The sequence below is a fragment of the Pseudopipra pipra genome, chromosome 12 (assembly GCF_036250125.1).
Source record: "Pseudopipra pipra isolate bDixPip1 chromosome 12, bDixPip1.hap1, whole genome shotgun sequence".
Taxonomy (NCBI): Eukaryota; Metazoa; Chordata; class Aves; order Passeriformes; family Pipridae; genus Pseudopipra; species Pseudopipra pipra.
The window spans coordinates 5143044-5167524 of NC_087560.1; the positions used below are offsets into that span (position 1 = coordinate 5143044).

A 24481-nucleotide genomic window follows, 5' to 3' on the forward strand; every position below is an offset into this window, starting at 1 on the left:
TGGTTTTTATTTCCTCTCCCTCTCTTCTTAAAACTCTCCTCTCAGAAAATTCTTCTTTGGCCAAATGAAGCCAAGGTAAAGAAACAGCAGCTAATTGAAATGAACTGACACTGCACAATATCCCCCCCCCAAGGCAAACACAATCCTCTTCTCAAAGAACAAATAAGCCCTCAACTAAACAACAGCTTCCTTAATGTAGCCAGCTAAGTCTTTCTTCCACCCCACACCTAAACAACAAACAAAGCAACCAGAGAGAAAAGTCGCCTCCCTTTCCCTGCTTGTGCCTTGCCAGGACTTTCCATCCCCCAGCAGTGATGCCAGTGGGGAAGAGAATTGTCTCCACCTGCAGCATGTGGGGCTCTGCCTTGCTGGGGACCTGCTGGTGGTCACCAGAGAGAAGGATCATCCCAGATCACCCCTGGCCCTGTGTCTCTGTGCAGCCCAGGCTGGTCAGGAAGAGAAGGTGATAGGGCCCCAGCCAGCCCTCAGGCAGCACAGCTCTTGCCAGCCCAGGAGCTTGGGCTACAGCTTTGCCTTTGCTTCCATGCAGGAAACAGAACCAGAGTTGGGTTGCTTGGCTTTAGGGACCAAATCTTGGACCTAAAAGGAGTAGCCTGGGCTGCCTGAGCTGGGGGTCAGTCACACCTTACCACTCTGAAGGTGACCAGCTCTCTCTGAGGGCCCTGCCCAGCAGTGGGGGTGATGGGATCTCCATGCAAAGAAGAAGTTGGACTTGATGAGTTTGAAGGTCTTTTCCAACCTGAACGAGTCCATGACTGCATGACTCCCTCCAAGGACCCGGAGACACGATGCCCAGAGCAAGCTCAGCAGTGCAGCATGCCCCACCTGGCTCAAGGGAATTCAAAATGGGTGAATATTTCTCTCACCAAAAAGGCCAGGGAAGTCTCCTGTCCTGCTCAGGGAAAGCACATCCCCGTGGGTACAGAGCCGGAGCACAGCCGATGTGCTGGGGGGGGGAGAGAGGCAGACTGAGAGTTAATCCGTGTCCTTGGCTTCAAGTTGAGAGCTGCTGCAGGAGTGGGAGAGATCTGGAAAGCACCCAAATGTTTGTGGGGCCTGCCACCAGATTCTCCCTCTAGCTTGCAAGCAGTCCTGTGGGTAGGGAGGAGGGATGTAGGCTCCAAGTGTTGCCAAGGGAAGAGCAGCTCTGCCATGGCCCACTCCCTGAGACCACCCTTGTGCCATCTGCCAGCCAGGGCACCCCTCTCACTGCTCCCTAATCCGGCTCAGCCACGAGGAGCTGTCCTTTCCCATACTCTACACATGCATAAACACTTCCCTTCTGCCTCCTGGTCCCTGAGGATGGATGGATTTGGGTACATGAAGAATTAGCAGGTGTACTGCTGGTGTCCCAGATTTCACATCCTCAGTCCCCACAGGTTTTAGAAGACCACAGCCCAGCTTGCTTCTCATGAGCGCTCCCAACCCAGACCTGTGTCAAACATCCCTTAGCTGAGGCCATTTTTAGAAGTATTCCCTTTGTGCTCTTTAGGGCAGCCGGGGATCCTGGACCCATAGAGCCTCCAGAGACTGCAGCTTGATGAGGAAGGCTGTGACCATCCTTATTCCCTCACCTCAGGAGCCCTTCAAAGCTGAATTCAGTCACCATGAACCTCAGAAGTGGGGAAGAGCTTCTGGCCCAGGTCTTTGGTGGGTGATAACCACCAAAATGCTGTGTGCAGCCTGCTCTCTGTGCTTGGAGGACATAGGCTTGGTCAGATCAGCCCCACAGCTCTGACACCAGCCACTTCTTACAGCACTGAGCCAGGAAGAGCCTCCTTGCCCAACTGATACAAGGTCCAGAATCTCCTTCTGTCCAGGGCACAGTGCTGGTTGTGATCTCTGACCAAAAAATCCACGCTGTTCCTCAGCTTCACACACAAACCCAGGGGCTCACCCCCAAAAACCTCCCCAGCTCCATCCTTTCAAGGCAGCTGCAGTGGAATGGATGGGCAGAAGTTCCTGCTGAGCTGGCAGTGCCCCGGGGCAGCACCATGAGTGCAGGGCAGGCCCTTGGAGCCCCGACAAGGGCTGAGTGTCAGCAGGGCCCTCACACAGCCCTGCTTGACTCTGCTCTGCACAGAACACACACACGAGCAGAGCCACTTACCGAGCTGCAGGAAGAGCCCTGACAGCAGAGGGGCCGTAACCTTTCGCTGAAATACAGTAACTTAAAAAAAATAACATTCTAAAGATGGAACAGACGCTCATCCATCACACCTTCAGCTGTGAGATATCCCCTTCCTACCAGCAGCCTTTTTTGTAAGCTGCATCCAGGCAACGGAACTCCACTCACTGATGGAGTCGTTACTGCTCCAACCAGCCCGAGATAATTCCTGCTCACGGCTTGGGAACGGCTCCTGCTCAATCGCCTGGAAGGTGATTAAACGCTGCAGCACTTAGATCCACACTGGCAGCCAGGCAGGCACAGGTCAGAGGGGACAGAGAGGATCTCGCCACGTGAATATCGAGTTTAAAGAGAAGCATCTCCCTCTGATCCCATTTCCAGCCCCTTGGGCAGTGTGAGCAGTAGGAACAGGTCGGAGGAGAGGCTGCCTGTGCTGTGGTGTCACCCACGGCAGCACCCAGAGAGGAGGTGATTTGGACCCAAGTTTAGAAACCCCTCCAACCTCTGCATGGAGGGAGGGGAAGGGGGCAGGCACCTCCTCTGACCACCCTGAACACGGATCCTGGACTATTGCTCCTCTGATCTCGGCTGCTGGCTCGCAGCCGCAGGTGGCTGATCAGCCAAGACCTTGAACCTCCTGCCTTGATTGTTTCTGAGCCATCCTGCCTGCCCTGCAGTTTAGGAAATGTGGCACAGATTCTGCAGGGGTGTGAGCACACTCACACTGAACCAAGAGCAGTTCAAGCTCTTTTATCAGGAAGTGATAGCACCTGGACTTTGAGTACATATTCAGACTAGTTTAGTGATTTGTAGTTAATATTCTCGGTGATAGGATGTGTGAAAGGCAAGCAAGAGGCTCTTTTGATCTCCTATCCTCACGCTCCAGGATCCTGGACTACGTGGCACGAGGAACCAAATGACTGGTCCGTGGGTGCTCGTGTCCCATGAGGAATGCTGCAGTCTCCCCATCCTGCTCTGCACCCCAAGATCCACTGTCCTGCCCCAGCCTGCCAGGTTTGTTGGAAGGAGGCAGTGGGGGTGAGAACTCATGGATTTTGAATAAAAACAGAGGTCACACCTGGGATCCCATGGATTCTATGGATATGGCATATGAACATGGGGGCCCAGCTCACTCCAAGGGCTGGGCAGTTTTTGAGCCTTGGGAGAAGCTGAATAAAACGATACAAGAACTGGAGACATTCAGGCTGCTTGGGACAGCACACCCAGGGACAGGCTGGAGCTGGGAAGATGCTTCCAGCTCATGGTGCTCAAAGGTGCTCCCTGCTCCTCAGTGACACAGGTGTCTGCACCTGCAGACCCAGCAAGGGAAGGAGGAGCAGGAGATGGAGCACACAGGACGATCTAATCAAGGTGTGCTGCTAATGCCACGAGGACAGAACTGCTGTACTCTTTGGTTCACTTCTGTTTTGGTGCCCTAAGAGATAAAAAAAGACACCAGCAGCTGTCACTGCTGTAGGATTCTTGGAAGAAAACACTCCATCCAGCTGAGCTCCTGCAGACAATTGAGGACTGGATCAGGACTAAGCAGGTGTGTTAAAACTCCCTCTGTGTTACAGCCCCCGAGGTGCTGCAGGCCTTACATTAATGCTCCACTTGACTTTCCAGGCTCTCTCCTTCCCTCACAGCCTCATGATGCCGAGTTGAATCCTACAGGAGTGTGCAGAGGGCACAAAGCCATTTTCCTGAGCTCCCCCTTTTAGGTAGATCAGAATCACCTGCCACAGCCATGAGGCAGCTCAGAGACAGAACAGCATCCTGAGGGGCTGTCCCAGAGCAGGATGGCAGAGCTGTAAGTCCTGAGGGGACTTGTCAGCTTAAACTTTATCCTGTGGAGACCTGCAGGCCCTGAGCTCATGCTTGCAGAGCACTGCGCTCACAGAACAGCTCCTATGCTACAGTTCTTTATAAGACTTTTCTTCCTTCACAAAGGTGTTGTAAAGGCATTTTCTTTCTCACGAAGTGTTTGCCACAGCGTGTCTGGTGGTGCAGAGCTGCTGGATGGACATGACATGACTTCCTGACCACAGCCCTGTGAACTGGTCAAGAACAGCCACACAGAATCAGAGAATCACAGAACGTGCTGAGTTGGAAGGGACCCATCAGGATCATCAACTCCTGGGCCTGTGCAGGACCCCCAGCAATCCCACCATGTGCCTGAGAGTATTGTCCAAACACTTCTTGAACTCAGACAGGCTCGGTGCTGTGACCACCCAAGGGAGCTCCCATCCTCACAACCTTCTGGGCTGGACAAACCTAATTATTCCAAGGCCTGGATGCTTCATAAACCACATAGCCATAGGGATCACAGATGCATGGAAGGCACTGGGCTGCCATCAAGGGCTGTGGGAGCAGAGGTGAAGCTGTAGGGACCCTTCTCCAGGGTTTAGGACAAACCCCTTCCCAGGGGTGACAGCCAGGCCAATGGCTGCCTGAACACTGGGGACACAGCTCCAGCTCAGCAGGGCCCTTTGTCCTCTGACTTCATCTTCATCCTCATCCCTGGGCTGTTCTGAAGGGAAGCTTGTCCGAGACAAACATGTGGCACACAATGGCAGCCCCTGCGAGGGAGCAGATTGAGCTCTCTGTGCAAACCAACGGCGAAACCACTCCTTGGTGGCTCCTCTCGTGGGACACTTCAAAGGCTCCAGCAGCCACAACGCTGCTGCTGCCCTGGGGGAGCTCTCGCTGAATCCCCTCCGTGAATGAGAAGTCCAAATGAAAGCAGCTCCATTTGGCACGTGCATCCCTGTACGGATCCCTGAGTGCTCAGCTCCTCATTGAACCTACGGCGGGCTGTTAATTCGTTATTCACTTCCCAGCCTGGAAGGAAAAGCATGTTATACCCGAGGGCCAGGACTGATGAACAGAGCCATAAATCAAGCAGTTTACAAGACCAGCAATTAGGAAACAAGCCGACAGAAGGGAGAACTCTGTCAGTAATAAAGCAGACACACCACAGGATCTGCTGAGTGCTCAAAGCAACGGGGGACATGCAGTCCTTTCCACACTCCCTCTCTAATTCTTCCAGTCATTCACTGCCTTTTCCCTCTCATCTCCTTCCCTTTATTTCCTCCTGCCCCCCCTCCAGGTTTTCCTTCCCCCTCTCTTCCAAAAAGCCTATTCTTCCAGCAAATGCAAGAACACACCTGCTGAGCAAATGGATTTGCCAGCTGCTGCCCCAGAGCTGAGGCACGTGCTGGGTACCAGCAGCTCCAGGATGATGGATACACACAGTCCCACAGGTGCAGGGTGGGATGGGGGAGCAGAGTGCTGCTCTCCAGCCAAAGGACTGCACAAGGCAGGAGCCCCTGGGCAGGAGACAGCCCTGCAGGTCCTGGGATGGTGGTGCTGCAGGAGCAAGTGGCAGCGGCAGAGCTGCTCAAGGAAGGAAGGGCCGGGGTGACTCTAAAACACCTCGCCTGTCTCCTGCCCCACTCATCTCCTGGGTCTCTTTTCCAGCACCGGTCACACCCAGTTCCCTTGACTTGAACAGCAACTTTCCAGACCCTTCCAACATCCCCTGCTCGATTCCTATTCCTTCTCCTTAGACATCACTGCAAATCTGCCCATGCTTTGCTCACTCCAAAGGATCTCCTGGAATGGGGTCACTGGGTGGCCAAGGGGGTCTAGTGGGTTTAGACCCACTGTTTGTCTTGGTCCCAAAGGCAGCACTTTGCCCTCACACAACCCCCCAGAGAAGGGAGGCAGTGCCTGGGACACTCCTCCCTGGATGCTGCATTCCTGTGGAGCAGAGCAGCTGTTCCCCACATGCAGCACAGGCACACGAGTGAAATCCTAGTGCAGGACATGGCTGTTTAACCACCTCTCACATTCCCCTTCTGCTCCATGCACTACCACACCTCCAGGGCATCACATATTTGGGAAACCACAGCCAGAGGGGATATATTTTGTCTGCATTAGCCTTTGCCACCCACTGTGTGCACCAGTCTCCCTGCCACAAGAGGAATATGGCTATTTATGGGGCTTGTTTTGTCATGGAAGGAGGGAGACCAGACACTCCTCCAGTCATCCCAAGACTGAATGGATCAAGTCATGCCAAGAATTAAGTATGAGATATTCCAGTGGAGCCTGGAGGAACTGTATGTAAAGAGTTTGCACTGCCTTGGAATGAGCATCATCACTCCAATGTCCTCCCAGCTGCCTGTGGGTTGATGCTGAATGGAAAGGCTAAAGATTTGTCTGGAAGAGTTGCTAGACCACAAGAGGAGGAAACATCTCCTCTAACCTTGAGCACAGAGAGATTAATAATCCGCCTCCTGCTGCGCCAGGGCCGGGAGGCTTTGAGGAAATCTTTGGCAAGTGCTGCAGGAAGAGGCTGCAATGGGAAGTTAAGTAATTAGGTCATTGCAAAGCAGAAGGAAAGAAAGCAGAAATCTTTTCTGATTCCAGAGAAGGAGCAAACAGCTGCATTCCCAAAGACAGGCTGCATCAAGCTCCACGAGGAGCTGGGGAGGGGAATGGATTTCAAGGTCTTGAGAAAAGCAAATCCCAGACACGAGGCCATGGCAACAAAGCACATTCAGCAGCTGGGGACTCCTCGGGAGAAGAGGGGAAATCCTCTTCCAAGGAAGGTTCTTCCCACTCAGATCTTGGCAAACCACTGTGAGCATTTCCATTTTGCTTAGCCAAGGTCTCTCTCACGCCGGCCAGCCGTGGATTTCACTCCCAGAACGGCTGGAGAGTTGCTGAACTACCACACCTCACCCCAAATGTGCTTGCTTGTTTGATGACGGGTAAGATCCCAACAGACCTTGCCTTCAGGGATCCTAATCCATTATCTTGCAGTCCCCTGGATTCCCAGAGCTGTGCAAGGCCCCACCAGGGAGCAGCCATGGAGCTGTGCTGCTGTTCACCACCTCTAAGCACTGAGCCCACAAAGCACCAGCTGCACCATCCGAAGTCCCTGAGCTGTCCATGGTGTAGAGTAAGGAAGAACATGAGGGAACAGCAGCTGCTGGCACTTGGGTCATGGGTTTGTTGTCCCAGAAATGTCACAGAGGCTTTCCATGGCATCAGGTAGGCTCTTGAGTGGCACTTGAAGGAAATTCCAGCCACTGGGCTTTGCCCAGCTCTGGGAAGGTCACAGTCCACAATGAGCCATATGTTCAGCCTTGGCTTCCCCTCACAATGCCAAGACATGCCTGGGAGGAATAAAGCCAGGGGGAATGTTAACGGATTGCCACTGAAACGGAGCCTCTCCTTGGCTTCCACCCTAATTAACCCTCGTGAGGCGGCGCGGGAAGGCCCTGCCCTGCCAACAAAGAGAGGGGGGTTGGTAATTAATTAGGGGCCTGTTGGGATCCCGGCACCTCTCGCCCACAGCCCAGCTCCAGGGACCCATACAAAGGGGATTTAATGGAAACACCGTTTCCCCATTACAGCCTTGAGCTAAACAGAACCAGCTTTTGAAGGAACCTCATTTACAGTCCTGCCCCGTGACTGGTGCTTGGCATCTCACCCTGCAGGTACAGGAGGAGACTGAAAGGAACCTGAATGCAGGAGTAACAGAGAGAGCCCCTGAACTGATCTGTGAGTGATTTATGTTGGAACGGAGACAGCAAACCAAAACTCAGGTGTTTCTTTTCACTGCTCCCCACGTGAGCAGTGACGATGGGTGACATCAAGGCAGGAAGTTGTCAGGCCCGGGGGAAAGAGAAAGGGCAGAAAGGGCATTAGGAAATCACATCAAGGCAGTCCAAAATATCTTTTAAAGATGCTCAGAAAACAAGACAAGGAGCAACTGCCAGAGATCAAGGGATGGTCTCCGTGGTCTGGGATGGAATAAGACTTTTCTGAGGGTACTGAGGGTCTGGCACCATATAGGATACCCACTCTGCCCACACCCAGCCTGTCCCCACACACAGACCCAGATCAGAGCCCCAGCTGCAGCATGGTCTGTGTGCACAGAGGGTGCAGGGCAGTGAGACACAGCCAGCACTGGGCACACACACCCTGCTGGCTGTCCAAGCTGGCTTCCTGGGCCCAGGGAGTAACAGAGCAAAGAGTGCAGACACAGAGGTCACCTGGTGAGAACAAGGTGTTCCTGTGTCACAGCCTGGCATAGCACAGTGGGACAGCCCAGAACACCCCTGCACACCAGGAGAAAGGAGCCAGGGCAAGGGCAGACAGGACAAAGAGGAAACCACCCAGCCTTAATGTCTCCCTGTGAGAGAAAAGATGCTCCTTACACTGCCCAAGGTGCCAGAAATACATAAACATCGGCCCCAGATGACAGTTTTATTCCCTTATCCTAAAAACTAGAACAGGGCACTTGCAGGTTTTCACCTCCTGGTCTCCCTCCAGCTGTGGTCACTGTTCCTGCAGGACTCCAGCCTCAGTTTGAGTCATGTTTATCCTACACCAAATATACTGACACCCAACAAATGCTACATTTTCTTCCTTGCTCTCACCCTCCAGGCCAAATCTTCCCTCTTGGGCTCCCAGGCCTGGGCGAGCAGGACCATCTGATCCACAAGCTTAACTTCAGAGAATCACAGCATATCCTGAGCTGGAAGGGACCCACAGGGATTATCAAGTCCAACTCCTGGCCCTGCACAGACACCCCAACAATCCCCCCCTGTCCCTGAGAGCATTGTCCAAACCCTCCTTGAGCTCTGGCAGCCTTGGGGCTGTGCCCACTGCCCTGGGGAGCCTGTTCAGTGCCCGACCACCCTCTGGGGGAAGAACCTTTTCCTAATGTCCAACCTAAACCTCCCCTGGCACAGCTCCAGCCATTCCCTCAGGTATGCAAGTGAACTGGGACAGGTAGCCTGGGCTGCTGCTGCTTCCTCTGTGCAGCCCCATTTCACTGCAACCCCTGGATGTAACCCCCTCCCAGATGTTGCTGGACATCCTCTGCCCAAATGTGCAGTTGCCTTCCCTTCCTAACAAGCTCTCTGGCTCATTACCCTCTTGTTTTGCTTCTCTTCATGTCCTTTATTGAAGCTGGAGCCTTTCCAGCTCACTCTCCTGGCTCAATTCCCCTCTCTCTTGCAGCCCTGCCCAAGCAGGAGGTCTGCCATGCTCCTCTTATCCATCTATTGGCAAGTCACAGCATCTTCCCAACCTCAGTGACTTCCCAATGGCCTCTCTCCCAGGTGACAGCCACACTTGGAGCCACTGTAACCTCTCTTTTCAGAGTCCTGTGATATTCCTTGGCTAAATAAACTCCTCTTGAAAAGATCAGGATTTTCCTCTCCCAACAGACACCACTTTCACTCCTCCTGGTAGGCTCCCATTTTTCCACATAAAGCTGTCAGTGCCACGAAAATGTCAGCTCAAGGCTCAGCAACCACCGAGAAACAGATCAAGTGGAATGAATCATTTGGAAAGCAGAAAACAGAACAGAAAAATCTATGATTCATCCACACCTTGGATACTGTGGGCACCCGTGGTCCCTTCATCTCAAAAGGGGGTATCAGAACTGAAACAGATTCTGAAAAGAGCACAACAGATGGTCGTAGACACACAGCATAATTAAAAGCACAATTACTGAGGCACAATGAAGTAGCTCAGACTCGTTAAGTGTGCAAGGGAAAAGGCTCCTGGGGAAAAAGCAGGGGTGTGAAGTCATTACTGCTGTGAAGGGGCCTCAGCTCTTCACCTCCTCCTCCAAACCCAGAGCTCAGGGCCATGGATGAAGCTCAGAGGAGGCACCCCAGGGGATGCAGCCCAGGGAGTCCATGCCCTCCCTCTGCTCTTGGAGCCAGCACAGGGTCTTTGCTTCAAGTGTCTCAGGAACAGAGGGCCAACCAAATTCACCTCCAGAGTTCCCATTATCCCCTTACTCTCAGTCAAAGATCCCCTCTTTTCTCTATCATATTAGGAAAAAAGCCCATCCCGATGTTCTCAGGAGTGAGTTAATTATACCAGTGCTGAAGGCCTTTCCTTGCCTCTCCCCATCTGTCACCTTCCATTCACTGTGAAGGATCAGCCCCCACCTTCCATCAGCTCATAGCACCAGTCCACCCACCAGATTTCCAAGGAAGCACTGCCGTGCTTTTCTTTATTCATGCTTCTAGCAGGGAAAAACATCCATAAAGCTCCTCACTTGTCTTCCTCACAATCTCTTTTTGCTGTGACTCTGCAGCAAGTTTGACAGATCACTGTCAGGACCACGTCTCTGCTCCTCTGCTCTCCTCCAGCAGTCTCACACTTTGGTAGGAGCTTTCCAGGGCAAGCCTCCTCCTTTTTCCTGGCACAGTTCCAAACCCCAGAGCTCAGGTTTGCAGCTTTCCTGCTGAGGGTCGACCACAGGGGCTCCCCCAGCTGCATCCCTGGGTCAGCACCTTCCTCTGCTGTTCCATTCCCTCCTCTGCAGGACCGTGGGAGGGACACACAGGCCCCTTGCTATCCTGGTCCCACTGTCTTCCCAGACTGGTTGAGCTGGGCCAGGGCATCCAGGGGTGGTCTAGGCTGGCCCCAAGTCCTCTGTAACAGTCTGCTTGGAAGGAAAGGTCTCAGAGCCAGATCTGTGTGTGGAATTAGTTGGAATCCCATCAAAAGCCTGTGACACTTCATCTCTTCAGCAAAACATCTGAGCTGCTGCACATTTACTGTGATGTTCTGGTCCTAATGTGCATTTCTAACCCACCCTGGGTACACCCTGGGATGGGAACCAGTGTCAGCCTTTCTGCACTTGGAAAAGCCCATGAAGGGGCTGGAGGAGCTCTGGGAGCACAGGGGAAGCCTGGTGGGTGTTCAGTCAGTGATAAACCTGCTTTGCAAGCAGAACCTCTGCCAGCACAGAAAAGGGCAAAGATTTTGGAAAGGACTTCACACTCAGCTACTGAGCGCTCAGCTCCTGGAAAACCCAATTATCTGGGACAGGGGCTCAGAGAGGCAGAACAATCCCTGCCCTTGAAGAGACACAAAAGCTGACTGGATGATGTCCAGACTGACTGGACCTCACTTTGAAGCTGGCTCTGAAGACTCCCTGAGGCTCCTTTCACCCCCCATTATCCTCTGACTGTAGGACTGCACATCCCTGACACAGCAGGGGAGTCTCAGTTGCACAGGGAACAGCAGGGCTGTCCTGGCCAGGCCTGGAGCACTCCATGGAGCTCAGCTCCCTCCTCAGCTCCCTGGCATGGGGTACCCACACCACAGATCTGTCTGGCTCAGACCCTGAGCTGGTTGTCTTTAGATACAGGAGAACAGCTCCTGTCTTGTCAGCATCCCACAGTCCTGCAGATAAGCCAGAGGGTGCCCCTGGAAAAGCAATCTGCAGGAAAAGTGAAGGGCTGGAGTGAAAGGCTGATTGGCTTGCATTTGGATTTTAGTAAAAATGCAGTTACATCAATGTTTGGCTCTAAAAAAAACCCTTTCAGGTCTGAAAGCAGCTCCTTTGAGCCTTGCTAAAGTGGAATTCTTGGCAGTGGGGTGGTGTCTGCAGGGGAAACACCAGTTCCCACTGACAGAAACAGAGAGGATGGGAACTATCCCTCCCTTACACCCTGAGACACTTCAGGATTGGCATCCTGCAAGGAGGGATTTGACACCCTCATCTGGAGATCATCATGGAAAACAAGGGGTTTAGAAAGCCACTTTATAACCAAAAACATCAGAATAAATAAATGTGCAGCAGCTCAGATGTTCTGTGGAAGAGATGAAGTGTCACAGCCTTTTGATGGGATTCCAACTAATTCCACACACAAATCTGGCTCTAAGACCTTTCCTTCCAAGCAGACAGTTACTGAGACCTTCCACCCAATGGATAAATGCACTGACTGACTGCTCTCCTTTTGGCCAAGACCTTCTCTGGCCTGTTCTCCTCTGCTGTAAAGCCTGGCTTTCCCTAACAGTGGAGAGAGGACCGAGCTGGGGGTTATGGAGTGAAAAATGGTGGGGTTTGCTGCTTGCAAATGTTTTTTGCAGGGACCTGGTCTGAACTGAGATCACTGGATTTTCTTGGACGTTTCTAGCCCTGCACCCCCAGACTGCACAGCATCACAGGGGAGGGTAGTTCTGCCAGCAGGGAACTCAGCCCTGAAGTCCTTGTTCAGGGTTCTGTATTCCAGGACTGGCAGGAAAACAGGGAGGAGCAGAGACAGCATCACAGAGTGAAGCATCAAGAGAGTTCCCTTGGAATAATCCCTTCCATGGAGAGGGGTTCAAGCAGCTGCAGGCTCTTCCAGGTTACACCTTCCAAATACCTGGGATCAGTGAGAAAGGGGCTGAGTTGTTGTTTCCATAGCCTGACTCTGGAAACTACACCCAGTAAGACTTTACAGAGACGGGTTCAGCACTGGACCTGCCCTTGTTCCCCACACAGGCAATAGCAGGGGGTGCTGGCAGCCCAGAGAATCCCCCAGGGCACATTCAGCCATGGCTGGTGTCCTTTAAAACACTCAGTGCATCCTCCAAAACGCTGCCTGCATTCCTGTGTTGCTGAAAGCTGCCTGCTGGAAGTGCTAATGTGCTGTTAGACTCTGTGTGATTATTATAGATGATAAACATAATTATTTTGGGTCCTGATTGCCTCTGCTGTCTCCATTCTGCTGCTGATGTGTAAAGCAATCTCGCTGTTATCAGTTTTATGGGCAGAGTGTGAAGACGCAGATTTACTCCTGAAGGAAGAGCCAAACCTTCAGGGAAACGACCCCCCTGAGGCAGAGCTGTGCTGTGACAGACTCCAGCCTCTTGGAACGTGGAGTCTTTAAGATGCACCTGAACACCCTGCCCAGCCAAGGTCAGAGAGCCACCGTGGTGATGGGTTTCCTTCTCCTGCTGTAAAACCCACAGCCAGGAGAGCAGCGATGACAGGGTGGTTGGACTGACCTCTGCCCAAGGCAGAGCTCAGAGAGCTCAGCATTTTAGGCAGCTGAATAAAATCAAGTCTCCTAAAGCAGCACAATGGCCCATTCGACCTGTGGGCACTGTCTGTGGAGCTGGGATTAGGGGAATCCTTTCCCACCCCAGCCAGGAGTTAATTGCCTTCAGATAAGGAGCAGCAGATGCCTCAGAGCACAGACCTCTGACTTTTGTTTAAAACGCTGACTAATCCATCATCCAAAAGAGTGCAGTTGCTTCCCAGCCATGGGAACAAAGAGACAACACTGCTAAGCCCAGTGGGGAAAATGTCATTGTCCCTCATACAAGAGAGTGAGAGACAGCAAGCACATGCTGTGATACCTGTAGGGACCTGCATGGGATAAATAACCAATGGAAGGCCCACTCCTTGTGTTCTGTCATCTTCTCTCTACTGTCATATTGTCCTGTTTGTAGCCTTGGACTGTGAACTTCCTTTCATACAATCCCTGCCACATCCTGAGAGCAATGGAACTGGAAAAGTCTGGACAGCCTGCACAGCACTGGAAACTTTCCTGCCAGGGCAGGAGGAGGGGGGCTACAGGGAGAAGGCTGAGGGGCAGAAGGAATAGTGGGATTGGCAACTGAGGCTCACCAGGCAGCCCTGCTTCCCTCCACACTAACCCCATCATGACCTGGCTCCACAGAGACAGCCACTGCCTGGGCCAGAGCAATCTGGAAAACAACCCCTTCTTTAAGTTCTATTATTAAATAAATAAATCAATCCAGCTATCACGAGGCCCTGAAGCCAAGGCGGCCGAGGGAAGGCTTGGAGAAGCCAGAAAGGCTCCAGTGAGAGCAGGTAACCAGAGCTGTGTTTACCACAGAGCAGAGACAAGGCCGCTCACACGGGCGGCTGCGGCCCCACAAACATCCCCTCTGGCCTGGGGTGGCTGTGCTGAGCAGTTACACGTACGGGCAGGGCGACGCCGAGCCCTGGCTGCTGAACAATCAACTTTTATTCTCTCCAGACCAGCAAAGCCAAGATTTCAGTAAACATGCAACCCCAAAAATGCGCCTGCGGATCGGGTAGAGCGGGGCCTGGGCTCTCCCTGCCAGACTACAAAGCCCTGCTCCGGCGGGTGGCTTCACGGTGAGGTTTCTGTGGGGAGGAAGTGTTTCCAGTGGTCAAGGCAGGGAACGGGGGTTCAGGAGACCTGGATCCCATCCCTGGCTCTGGGAATCGGGAAAGCTCTGACTGCAGGCAATGCACACACTTGCAGGAGTCACTATCCCTCTGCCCAGCCCTCCTTGCTCAGGCACAAACTCTTGCTGTCGGAGGAGTGCGGAGGCACAGGCTGGTAACACTCCCTGACCTTGCAGGGGGATTGCAGCGCTGGGTGATTGATGCCTGAAAGGCTGTCAGAGCACTCTGGATGAAAATCTCTCTGGAAGGTATTGGCAGACGTGCACATACGGGTGCAGACACGAGAGAGACAGACATGCAGCTCACACACCCTCTGCTCCCTCCGTGCCTGCAAACCCCTACCCAGCCTCGCTACTTGTGTGCTTAAATATTTACAAGTTGGGTCTGCAGAAAACCTGGGGTTTAAAGCAGAGCAGCCAAAACTCAGCTGAACAGCTGCCCTCACAAACCCAACCCGCTGCTCTGACTGCCCAGACTCAGCCCCAGCTCTGCATTTGACTCACCAAACCAGGCCAGTGTGAAGCCAGACTGAGCCTGGGGCAGACACAGCCCGGCCCTGCTCACTCCTGGGCTGGAACCAGTGACCTCCCCTGGCCCTTGGCATTGTTCCCTCTTCGTTTCATCCTCCATGCCATTAACATGCTGCTTACCCCCTCTTTCAGCTCATTAATGAAGACACTGAAGAAGGCTGGACCTAACCCTGTGGGCATGCCTTGGGATAAACACCTCCTTGAGCAGCTCCCATCACCTCTTCCATAGGAAGAACCTTGTCTGGAGGGGTGCAGAGCTGTTAGAGCAGTTCCTTTGCAGTGAGCCCCATGGGGAGAACCCACCAACTGCACCAACAGTTTCTGTAGCAAAATAGAAAAGGAAGCAGGAAGGAACATCACACTCTCACAGGATGGCTCTGGTTTGAGCAGCCTTGCTGGGTTTGGCTGTTTACAGTGTTTTACCCAACTCCTGGGTTCACTTCCTGTCCTCAATGGATCTATTAACTTTTCTAAATGTTCTTTTACCTTGTTGGCTGCGTTTCAGAAATAGGTGGCAGGAGTCAATCACAGAGGACCAGTTTAAAACGTTGTAAGATACTTCCCTCAAGTGGAGGGAATAAAAATCACTCAACTGTGTGTCACAGGCTCTGCATGTACCTCAGTTAGGAGGAAGATAATGAGGGATGGACACCTAGGTGAGGTAGAACCTACCTACCTGTTTGAAAGGTGTTAGGAGCATAGAAACACTACCAGGGATAGTGCAGAATAAAGTTTCCCACTCTCCAGACCTCGGGGCACCTTTTGTGGCAGATCCCAAAGGGGCCTGTGGTCTGACAGCCTGGCAAGTACCCCACAGACAGCTCCTGTATATCCATGCCCAGGTGCTGGGAACAGCTTGAGTGCAAGCTGAGATGAGTGACAAGTGCTCCTATGTGGCATTTCAGCAGAGATGGAAGAGAAGATGCTTAGAAGCAGCTGGAGGGGTGAAATACCTGAGTCCTGCAGAACAAAGCCTCTCTGCCTCCCAGAGCAGGGACAGACAGGAAGGGAGAGCCAGGCCCAGCTGAGTGTGCTGGCAGAGCTGGGGGGGTGGGATCTGCACTCACCCCGAGGCTCGAGGCTCGTGTCTCATCTCCTGATCACTGTTTTCCTCAAAGCAGGCAATGAAACATGAACAAAGAACTCCGATTGCACTGTAGTTTTTCAGTTGTGGAGATGGCAGCCCAGCTCCAGCCTCTTTCCTGTGCTCCAAGCAGGAGAACATTTCATCTCCTGCAAATGGGAAGAGATAAGAGGGGCTTAGCACGAGACAGGATTTGTCTCTGTAACTGATCAGTCCAACAAAGGGACACACAACCCGTTTATTACTGGAAATTAATTGTGCCATCAAGGCAGACGCCTGCAATTACTTCTGTTAAATATTATCTTTCATTAACTGTAAAATATATAATTAATAAACTTGCCCCTTCATTTTTGTTGAGTTTCACTGCAAGGACCTTATTACTGAAATGAATCTCTCCAGCAGCACATGTCGACAGAACAGAGGAAGGTGCACGCCTCTCTGGGAAATGGAATTATGAGGGAGGAATAATCACCTCTCTTCGTGGCCAGGACTGTAGAGACACCCCACTCTGACACCAGTTGTTTAAGCTCGTGCTGCTTGGAAGCAGGCATGAAGAATCTGCTTTGGCTGGCAAGGATGGCTCAGTCTGAATGCAGCCGGGCTCATCTTTCACTGGGAAGTCTGGAGAAACAAAAAATAAATTGCATTTTTTGATTTACAGTCCATTAAAGGAGTTTTCTGACTATAAAGCTGCTCAGAACGACCTCGGTGGCTGGGCTGGTTCTTTTATAGGCCCCGTGTTCCCCCACCTCCCAGTGCTGGAGCCGCGTGACTGATTTGCTTTCCACGAACATCCCGACTGTTTGGATTCGGGGAGGTTTGGCCATGGCTGTTAAACCATCCCAATTAGAAATGCTTCAAAAACATTGCTGAAATTTGACTCCAAGCATAAAATTCCCCTTAGACCTTGTCTCCACTTGTGATCTTTACCTCAAGTTAGTTGATTGCCAGATCAACCAGGGTAATTAAAATGTTTCCAAGGGCTGTTCCGGGCAACACTTTTTGCCTCGCTGCGGGCGACAAGTGTTCCTGGTTTGCCCGAGGCTGATGCTCAGTCCTGCCTGAGCTGGCAGGGGCAGCAGGGATGCCAAGCACGGAGGAAAGGCTGCTCCATCACCATCCTCCCCACAGGGGAAGGGGGCACAGGGGCACAGGGATCAGTGGTGGAAGGGAGGAGTTACAGCACAGAGATACAACAGGACATAAAGAAGCACACAGGAGGAGAAAAGGCTGTATGAATTTTAAGGGAACCTCATGGATGGCCCCTGGCAGAGCCAACAGGTTGCAGAGACATTCACCCCCAGCCTGGCAGCTTCAGTGCAGAGGAGCTCACAGAAACACATAATCACAGCCTCAGAGGTTGGAAAAGACCTCTAAGATCACTAAGTCCGACCATCTGCCCCCAGTACCACCACCATGGTCATCACTAAACCATGTTCTCAAGTGCCATTTCCACACATTTTCTGAACAATTCCAGGGATGGTGACTCCATCACCTTCCTGGGCAGCCCCCTTCCAATGCCTGACCACCCTTTCAGTGAAGAAATTTCTCCTAATATCCAATGTAAACCTTCCCCTGCTGAAACTTTCCCTCCAAGGCCCTGGTTTGGTCCCATTTTGGGCTATTTCACAGCATCACTGAGGTTGGAAAAGACCTCCAAGGTCAGCGACTCCACCCTGTGCCCCATCCCCACCTTGTCCCCCAGCCCAGAGCACTCAGTGTCACATCCAGTCATTCCTTGGACACCTCCAGGGGTGGGGACTCCACCACCTCCCTGGGCAGCCCCTTCCAAAGCCTGACAGCCCTTTCCAGGAAGAAATTCCTCCTGATGTCCAGCCTGAACCTCCCCTGGCACAGCCTGAGGCCACATTGTCTCATCCTAAGGAGGAAAGGAGAAGGGTTCTCACCTTAACCAGCGTGCAGAGCTTTTGGCAACGAGATGAGCTTGGGGAGGGAGAGGGTGCCAGTTCCTGGCCATCCACTACCACTTTGTCACCCCATTTTGCAGTTGAAAAGGGCTCTGTGGGTCATGTGTGTCAGAAATGCACAACCCCTGACTCGGAGCAGGTCCTTTCTCGAAAAACTGAACTACAGAACCTCACCCTGCTGCAGCCCTGAGTCCAAAGAAAGGGCTCCCTTCTCCACATCATTTAACTACCACTTAAAAATGGTGTTGGACAAATGTTAAAACAGCCAACCAATTTGATTACACAAAAATTTTAGAGTCAGCAAATTATCTAGTGAAATGATGCATGCAGAAATGTTAATTCAACAGCAACTGAAACCTTCCACAGTTCTTACCATCTAAAGATGATGATTCTCAGCACAAAGAGGGGCCTGAGCATACTGTCCTTGCTGAAGAAATTATAGGAATATTCTAGCTCTCACCTACACTACATGTCACTACATGCAGTGACATAAATAGCAGGGGCTGAGGGTGAGTTTAGAAGTGGGTTTGGGATGGAAGCTCTGAAATCATATTATACAGCTCTTTGCCCTGGGTTTGCTCTGGGAGAGAGGCTCATATATCAGCCCATTCCCATCATGTGTCTCTGTGCAGAATCTTTCTGTGCAAAAGTCTAATTTTACTGTACAAAAGCCCCAGGACACCTCCCTGTGTGCCAGGCACGCTCCTGCCCTCAGCACCGAGGAACCCCCTGGTGCACACGCGCCAACTTCCAGGCGCTGTGTCATCCCCCAGGATCCCCGCTGGCTCCGACCAGGAACGCTGGGGAGGGAAAATGCAAGAGTTAAACAACTTAACTCTCTGGCTGTCGGGCTGCAGGAGGGGGAGGGAGCAGGGAGGCAAAGCATCTGGCTTCCCTGCTTCCCTAACAGCCTGGCGGGAAGGCTGCTGTCAATTCCGCCTTCTGCCTTGTTGGAAGAAAGTAGAAGTGACAAGAGGCCCTCCAGGCAGGCAGCCAGGAACCAGAAATTCAATTGAGCCACCTTCTAAAACTGGACTTCTCTTGGAGACCCTTTCCCTGAAATTGTTTTGACTTAAAAAAAAAAGACTGTCATCGCGGTTCAGGGCCAATTCATCACCCCTGGTCTCCTGGCTCCGCTCCCTCCGCGAGAGCAGGATTTGCACAAAAGGATTTCAATTTTCTGGACCGCTCTGCAACCAGCCTCCCCCACAATAAATACACAGACACATAAATATGCACACACACACACACACACACAAACAGTGTTATTTATAGGTGCAGGCATTGCCACAGACAGAAGCACACACGGGTGTGTTCCTTTGCTGGAAGTGCTAAAGCAGCTGAATTTGCTCCACATTCGCAGCTCAGGAAGCAGAGTGTGGGCCATACGGTCTGTCCCCAGGGCTTAGACCAACTGGTTATTGGCTGGTGCTGTTGTTCCTCTAACAAGCCCCTGGAAATATCGCTGGGGCTGCAGAGAAATGCAGCTGGAAGAGCCTTTCCCTGTCAGCAGCAATCTGTCACTCCGGGATCGCCTCGTGCAGCACAACAGCTCCTGAGCTGCGTGTCAGAGTTAGCACAAAGGTCAGGCTGCAGGTAGGCTGGGGGGGGTTCTTTATTCCTGGGAATGTGCAGCCAGCTTGAGGCACCGTCTGGATGCTGCAGCAGGAATTCCAGCCTCACATATGCCCGGCTATAATTTCAAACGAGAGAGCATTTCCATTACAAACCCCATTTTTTTCCCCCATGGATTTATACCTCAGCTATTGGGTTCTACTTAGGGGTGGACCTTCTTGACAGGCAGGGAGAAACTATTTTTCCTGTCCAACGTTTAAACCCAGCTCAGCCTCTTTTGCTTGTGAGATGGAGAGGGAAATTACGTATGCACACAAACACTCCCAGGCACACACAAAAAGCTCACACAAACACATGCCCACAGAGAGATCTCCTACAAAAAAAACCAGACAAGCCAATGCAAATAAGCTCGATTTTAAGAGTTGAATTAATTTGACTCTATTATTCTAAATTATTAACAAGTCCCAGCAACCTTAGAACACAATAACCACACTTTCATCTGGGTTAAGTGGAAACAGAGAACGTGCACTGATATAGATGATATCAGTACAAATCTGTGACAGCGAAGTTGGAGGCAGAAACCTGAGCCCCTCTCCCTGCAGCAGTGTGTTAACAACCCCTGGATGCTTCCCCTCCCCTGGAATATTCCAGTGCAATGAATCACCCTCCGGCAGCGCCAGAACCCCCCTATTTTCCTGGCTGCCAGGTGAAACCTGACCTGCCCAGCACTCCACTCTGTTTATGACTTGCTCTGCCTTACTAAGCCCATTTTGGTGGGTTTTTTTTAACTCGCTATCGATTCTACTTTGATGTAGTCCAATAAAGCACATTGACAGAAGCAATTTATGTTGGCCAGTGCCTCCAGTTCCAGGAAAGCCTTCCTGGCATATGAAGACAGGTTAATCATCTGGCAAGTACCAGCAATACCCAGTTATCCCAGTTTACCAGGCTCAGTCAATCCATGTCCGTGACTGAGATGAGGAATGACCTCCTGTTTCTCCCACTCTCAAGCAGAAATGGGTATGATTCTCTCTCTGATCACTTCCCAACACCCCATAGAAACACTGGGAAATGTGACAAGGATTTTCCCAGTCTTCAGTGGAAAATTCTGCAAGTGGTCACTGAAAGGAACTGAGCATTTCCTCACTCCTGATGGCACAGAAACCAACCCTATGGCATCAGGGCTGGCACTGCTACCAGCAGGGCTCAAGCACCTGGAAATTATAAGATGCCCCTATTCCCATCTGCTGCACAGGTGTGTAAATGCAAATTTTGTGTCACAAAAATCTTGATTAGGCAGCTAGGAATACTATGGATTTATCCCATCAGCTGGAGCTCCCCATGACACACTCTGTTCCCTCTTCCTTTCTTGGTTTCACACCCAGACCTTCCCCCTGAAGCACTAAGAATATCATTCAGGGAAGATGTTTAGTAGATGCTTAGGTGGCTCCTTGGTGCAACCCAATAGTTTCCTTGCCTCTTGCTAAGAGAGGGCAGAGGAGGAGAGCTGGGAGCTGCAGGGATTGGAACACTGAGCCAAATTTAGCCACAGGGCAGTTTAAAGTTCCTGTTGCATTTTTCATCTAAGTACAGCAAATCCCCCCTCTAAGCACCAGCCCAGGTGGCCACAGCTCTTGGAATGCTAACTGGGTGAGCAGCAGGTATTGGAGAGGGCGTGCAGCCAGGGATAGAGGGAGCAGCTGGAGAGGGACAGTGTCCTTCCAGGCAGGCAATGCCACCTGTCAGCAGCACTCGGAGCCGGGCCCCGCTGCGGGGCGGCTCCAGAGGTATCTGGTCATGCTGGATTCTCATCCATCCAAAGCTTCCTGCAGTCACCAAGCACTGATAGAGTTTCACTCCTCACCAGCTGGAGCCCCGGGAACAGGAACTCTCTCCAGAGGAGCCCAGGAGCTCCTCCACAGGGAGGAGGATGAGGGGTGGATCAGAGAGGCTGCACTGTGACTGACACATCAGAGAGGGCCATCGGGCTCCTCCTGTGCCAAGGAGAGCCATGGGTGGTGAAAATGCAGCTCAGCACCTACCAAAGGAAAAGGATATAAAGAAAACGTGGCCTTAAACCCCACCTGGATGTGCTGCCTCCACGCCAGGCTCCAGCCCCAGCTGCAGGAAGGGGGGCAGTGGGGGGCAGGGCACATTTATTTGCCATCAGATCACGAGCACCTAACTCAGAGTTCTTCATTTATCAAAAGAAAGAGCCTCCTGTCTCCTCCCAGAGAACCCTGCACAGCACCAGAAGGAGGAGGGTCTCCTCCCCCACGGCTCCCCCCCGAGCTCCACGGGCACTTGGCTGTGCCCAGGGCTGACGGACAGGCGGGTGGCTGCTGAGTGTGACAGCCAGGCTGGAGCACAGCGGGAGAGCCAGGAACAGGGAGAGGGGCTGCAGCAGCCCTGGGGGAGACGTGATGGACACAGGAGTCTGCACTGCCTCAGCCTGTGACCCCCCAGCACGTGCCTCCCCCAGGATCCACCACAGCTCCCATATGGCAGTTCCGAGTGATTGGACCGCTGGGGCCTGTCAGGACAAACACACGGCGCTCCCTGGCATTCCACCCAGGAGTTATGGAGCTGTCACTCGCCCAGGCTGTCTCCAAACAGTGCCAGCAGGCCTTGCTGCACGGCCTGCTTCTCACCTGATTGGCATTTTTGGATGCTGTTACTGAGAGGCATTTTTGGAGCTTCGGGACCTGCTGAGGAGAATGAGGCCAAATTCCCAGCCCTTCTGCCTTCCCACTTCTGCCCTGCTTTCTCTTTTCTGGAAAGTTTTCCCATGCTAAGTATAGTTCTTTAACAGGTGCATGACCAGAGGGGACTGTCAGGGACACAGCTGTCCCCACAGAGGCCTGGATCCATCTCCATCTGTCTCACTGGAGCTATCCATGCTGCCTAGCCGAGCTCCTCGGACACGGGCTGGGGGAGCAGCAGAGATGCAGACAGGGAGGAAAGACACGTGCACACACACAGGGAGGATGGTTATTCCAGGGAATGCCACAGACAAAGCCTCTGACATCAAACTAATGCATCCTTTGAGGCTTTAAAGACCCCTTGCCACACGCAGGCAGTCTGCCAGCTAACTCATCTCTCTTCCTTGCCATGCTAACAGCCTGATGCCAAGGTCAGGCTCTAAATGAAAGCTGACTGCCCTGCAATCCCCTGTGCCTCATTTGGGGATGCCACAAGACTCGTCAGAATCAGTGGCAGAAAATATTTGACTGGGGCCACGGCCAGTGCGATGCCTGAAGGGGTTCCCTTGCCCAGCTGCCAGTCCTGGCTGCCACCCTGCCAGCCCCACACCAAAGCCCTTCCAGCTGGGAACCAGGGCTGGGCTGCAGGTGATGTAAGACAGAGAGCTGAGATCCCTGGAACACCCCTCAGAGTGGACAGTGGACATCAGGAGGCACCTCCAGATGTGCACAGTGGTGACAAGGTCCTAACTTTGTGGGGGACAGGTGCTGGGGTGACCCTCCTGGACATAGTTGTCTCATCACTGTGTAGGGGTTACAAAAATATCAGAAACAGGGATAAGCAACAGCCCTGCTCACAAACCAAAGGGGCTTCCTAACCCTAAAAGGTCCTGGAATAATTTCAGGCTGATCAGACATGAGGAAATAAGCATTTTGCAACACCCCACTGTGTGTTGCAGCAGGAGCAGCTGATCTGGTTCACAAATCTGGGTCCCAGGATGTGGCTCAGCTTAATGGAAGGGTGATGAAAACCATCTGCAGGGAACAGGGTGGCACTGGGACATCACCACCACTGAGAGGACAAAGAGGGAGGTTTCTGCAGTCACACTGTGCCACCAGAGAACGTGCTCCACGCTGTGCTCCAGCCACAGAGTCCCAGGTCTGCACTCAGGGAACTCAAAGCCCAAGTCTCTGCTCAAGGGCAGCATCTGAGGCTGCAGGAAACTGAGCCAGGACCAGCCCTCAAAACTCTGCCTGGGGCTCAGCGACGTGGTGGGACGGGCTGGGTGAGAGGGATGTGCACAAATCCTCAGCAGGGGGAAAAGCATTTCCCTTCTTTGTTAAAATGAATGTTAAAATGAAACCACACTGCTGGTAGCAAGGTCTGCCTCCCGAAGGAAGAACCCTGTATCCCGGGATCTGGGGCACTGCAGCTGCAGGGACGAGCTCTGAGGCCAGGGAGGTGGCACAAGGCAGTGACAGTGCCATCTGCACTGCCCAGAGACCCCTCCCTCCTCAGGGGCTCCTGGGCAGGGCTGGGTGCATGTCATAGCAAGGTTTGGGGCTCCCAACACCCACTTTTTACTAAGGCACTACTCTAACACTGTCACACACAGACACCAGCAGGAGTTTCATCAGTAGGAAGAGCAAGATGAAGTTCAGGCACTGACTACAGGGATGGCATCACCTGAACCTGCTTCTTCAACTGCCTTCCCTTCTTATGTCTCAATTTCCAGCCCCTGCTCCAGTTTTCAGACCTACGTACGATGACTTTCCTTCCCTCCTTTCACAACCCCTTTCACACAGAAGTGCTGACTGAAGCTCTTTGGGTCTCCAAAGACTATTCCATCACCTCGGTGCTGCCAGGGCTGCCAGGCTGAGTTATCACAGGTCCTGCCCTCCCCTGCCATTAATACCTGCTCACCAAGGCAGCCCTGGTCCAGCCCAGGCAGAGAAGGACAACCCCGAGCTGCAGGAGTCTCCCACAATAAGGGAAGAGGTATCAAAGGGAAAGAAGAGGAAAATAAATATACCCCAGGCATCTCTGGATAGTCATAATGGAGCTTGGATGGCCCCAGGGAGGGAATGAGTTACTGGGAGTCACAAACTTTTCAGCTGACCTTGCACCAAGGAGCCTCCAGCCAGGCACCATCCCCAGCCCTGGGCACAGTGTCCCACAGCTCCCATGGCACAGTCTGTCTCCTCCTGTCCCAATCCAACCCCTTCCTGCCAGGTCACACTCCTGTCCTGCTGTCAGGACCTCTGTGACTGTGCCAGCCAACACCTGTAAGTCATCTTCCTACCAAAGCCCAGAGTAAACCAAGCCAGAAGCAACACCAGCACTTGAGCAGCACAGCTGGAACATCTGCAGCATTATGCAATCCCCTGTCTGGACAGATGCGGGATTGAGAAAGGGTTTTACTGCCCTTCCACGTCCTCATCTAACTGAGAAAGAGCTGGATGAAAAACACAAGACATGGGTGAAGTTCTCATTGTTTTTGCTTTTAATCCCAGA

At 52.5% G+C, this 24481-nt stretch overlaps 1 long non-coding RNA gene across 1 annotated transcript in view; it reads right to left on the minus strand.

Annotated features, from left to right (window-relative positions):
• Nucleotides 1-915: 915 nt before the first annotated feature.
• Nucleotides 916-24481, minus strand: part of LOC135420776 (uncharacterized) — a 59588-nt gene continuing 36022 nt past the window's right edge. The window contains exons 5-6 of the long non-coding RNA XR_010433724.1: nucleotides 16234-16382; nucleotides 916-15910 (exon numbers count right to left, since the gene is read on the minus strand). This is a non-coding gene — a long non-coding RNA (uncharacterized LOC135420776). The remainder of the gene's footprint in view (nucleotides 15911-16233; nucleotides 16383-24481) is intronic.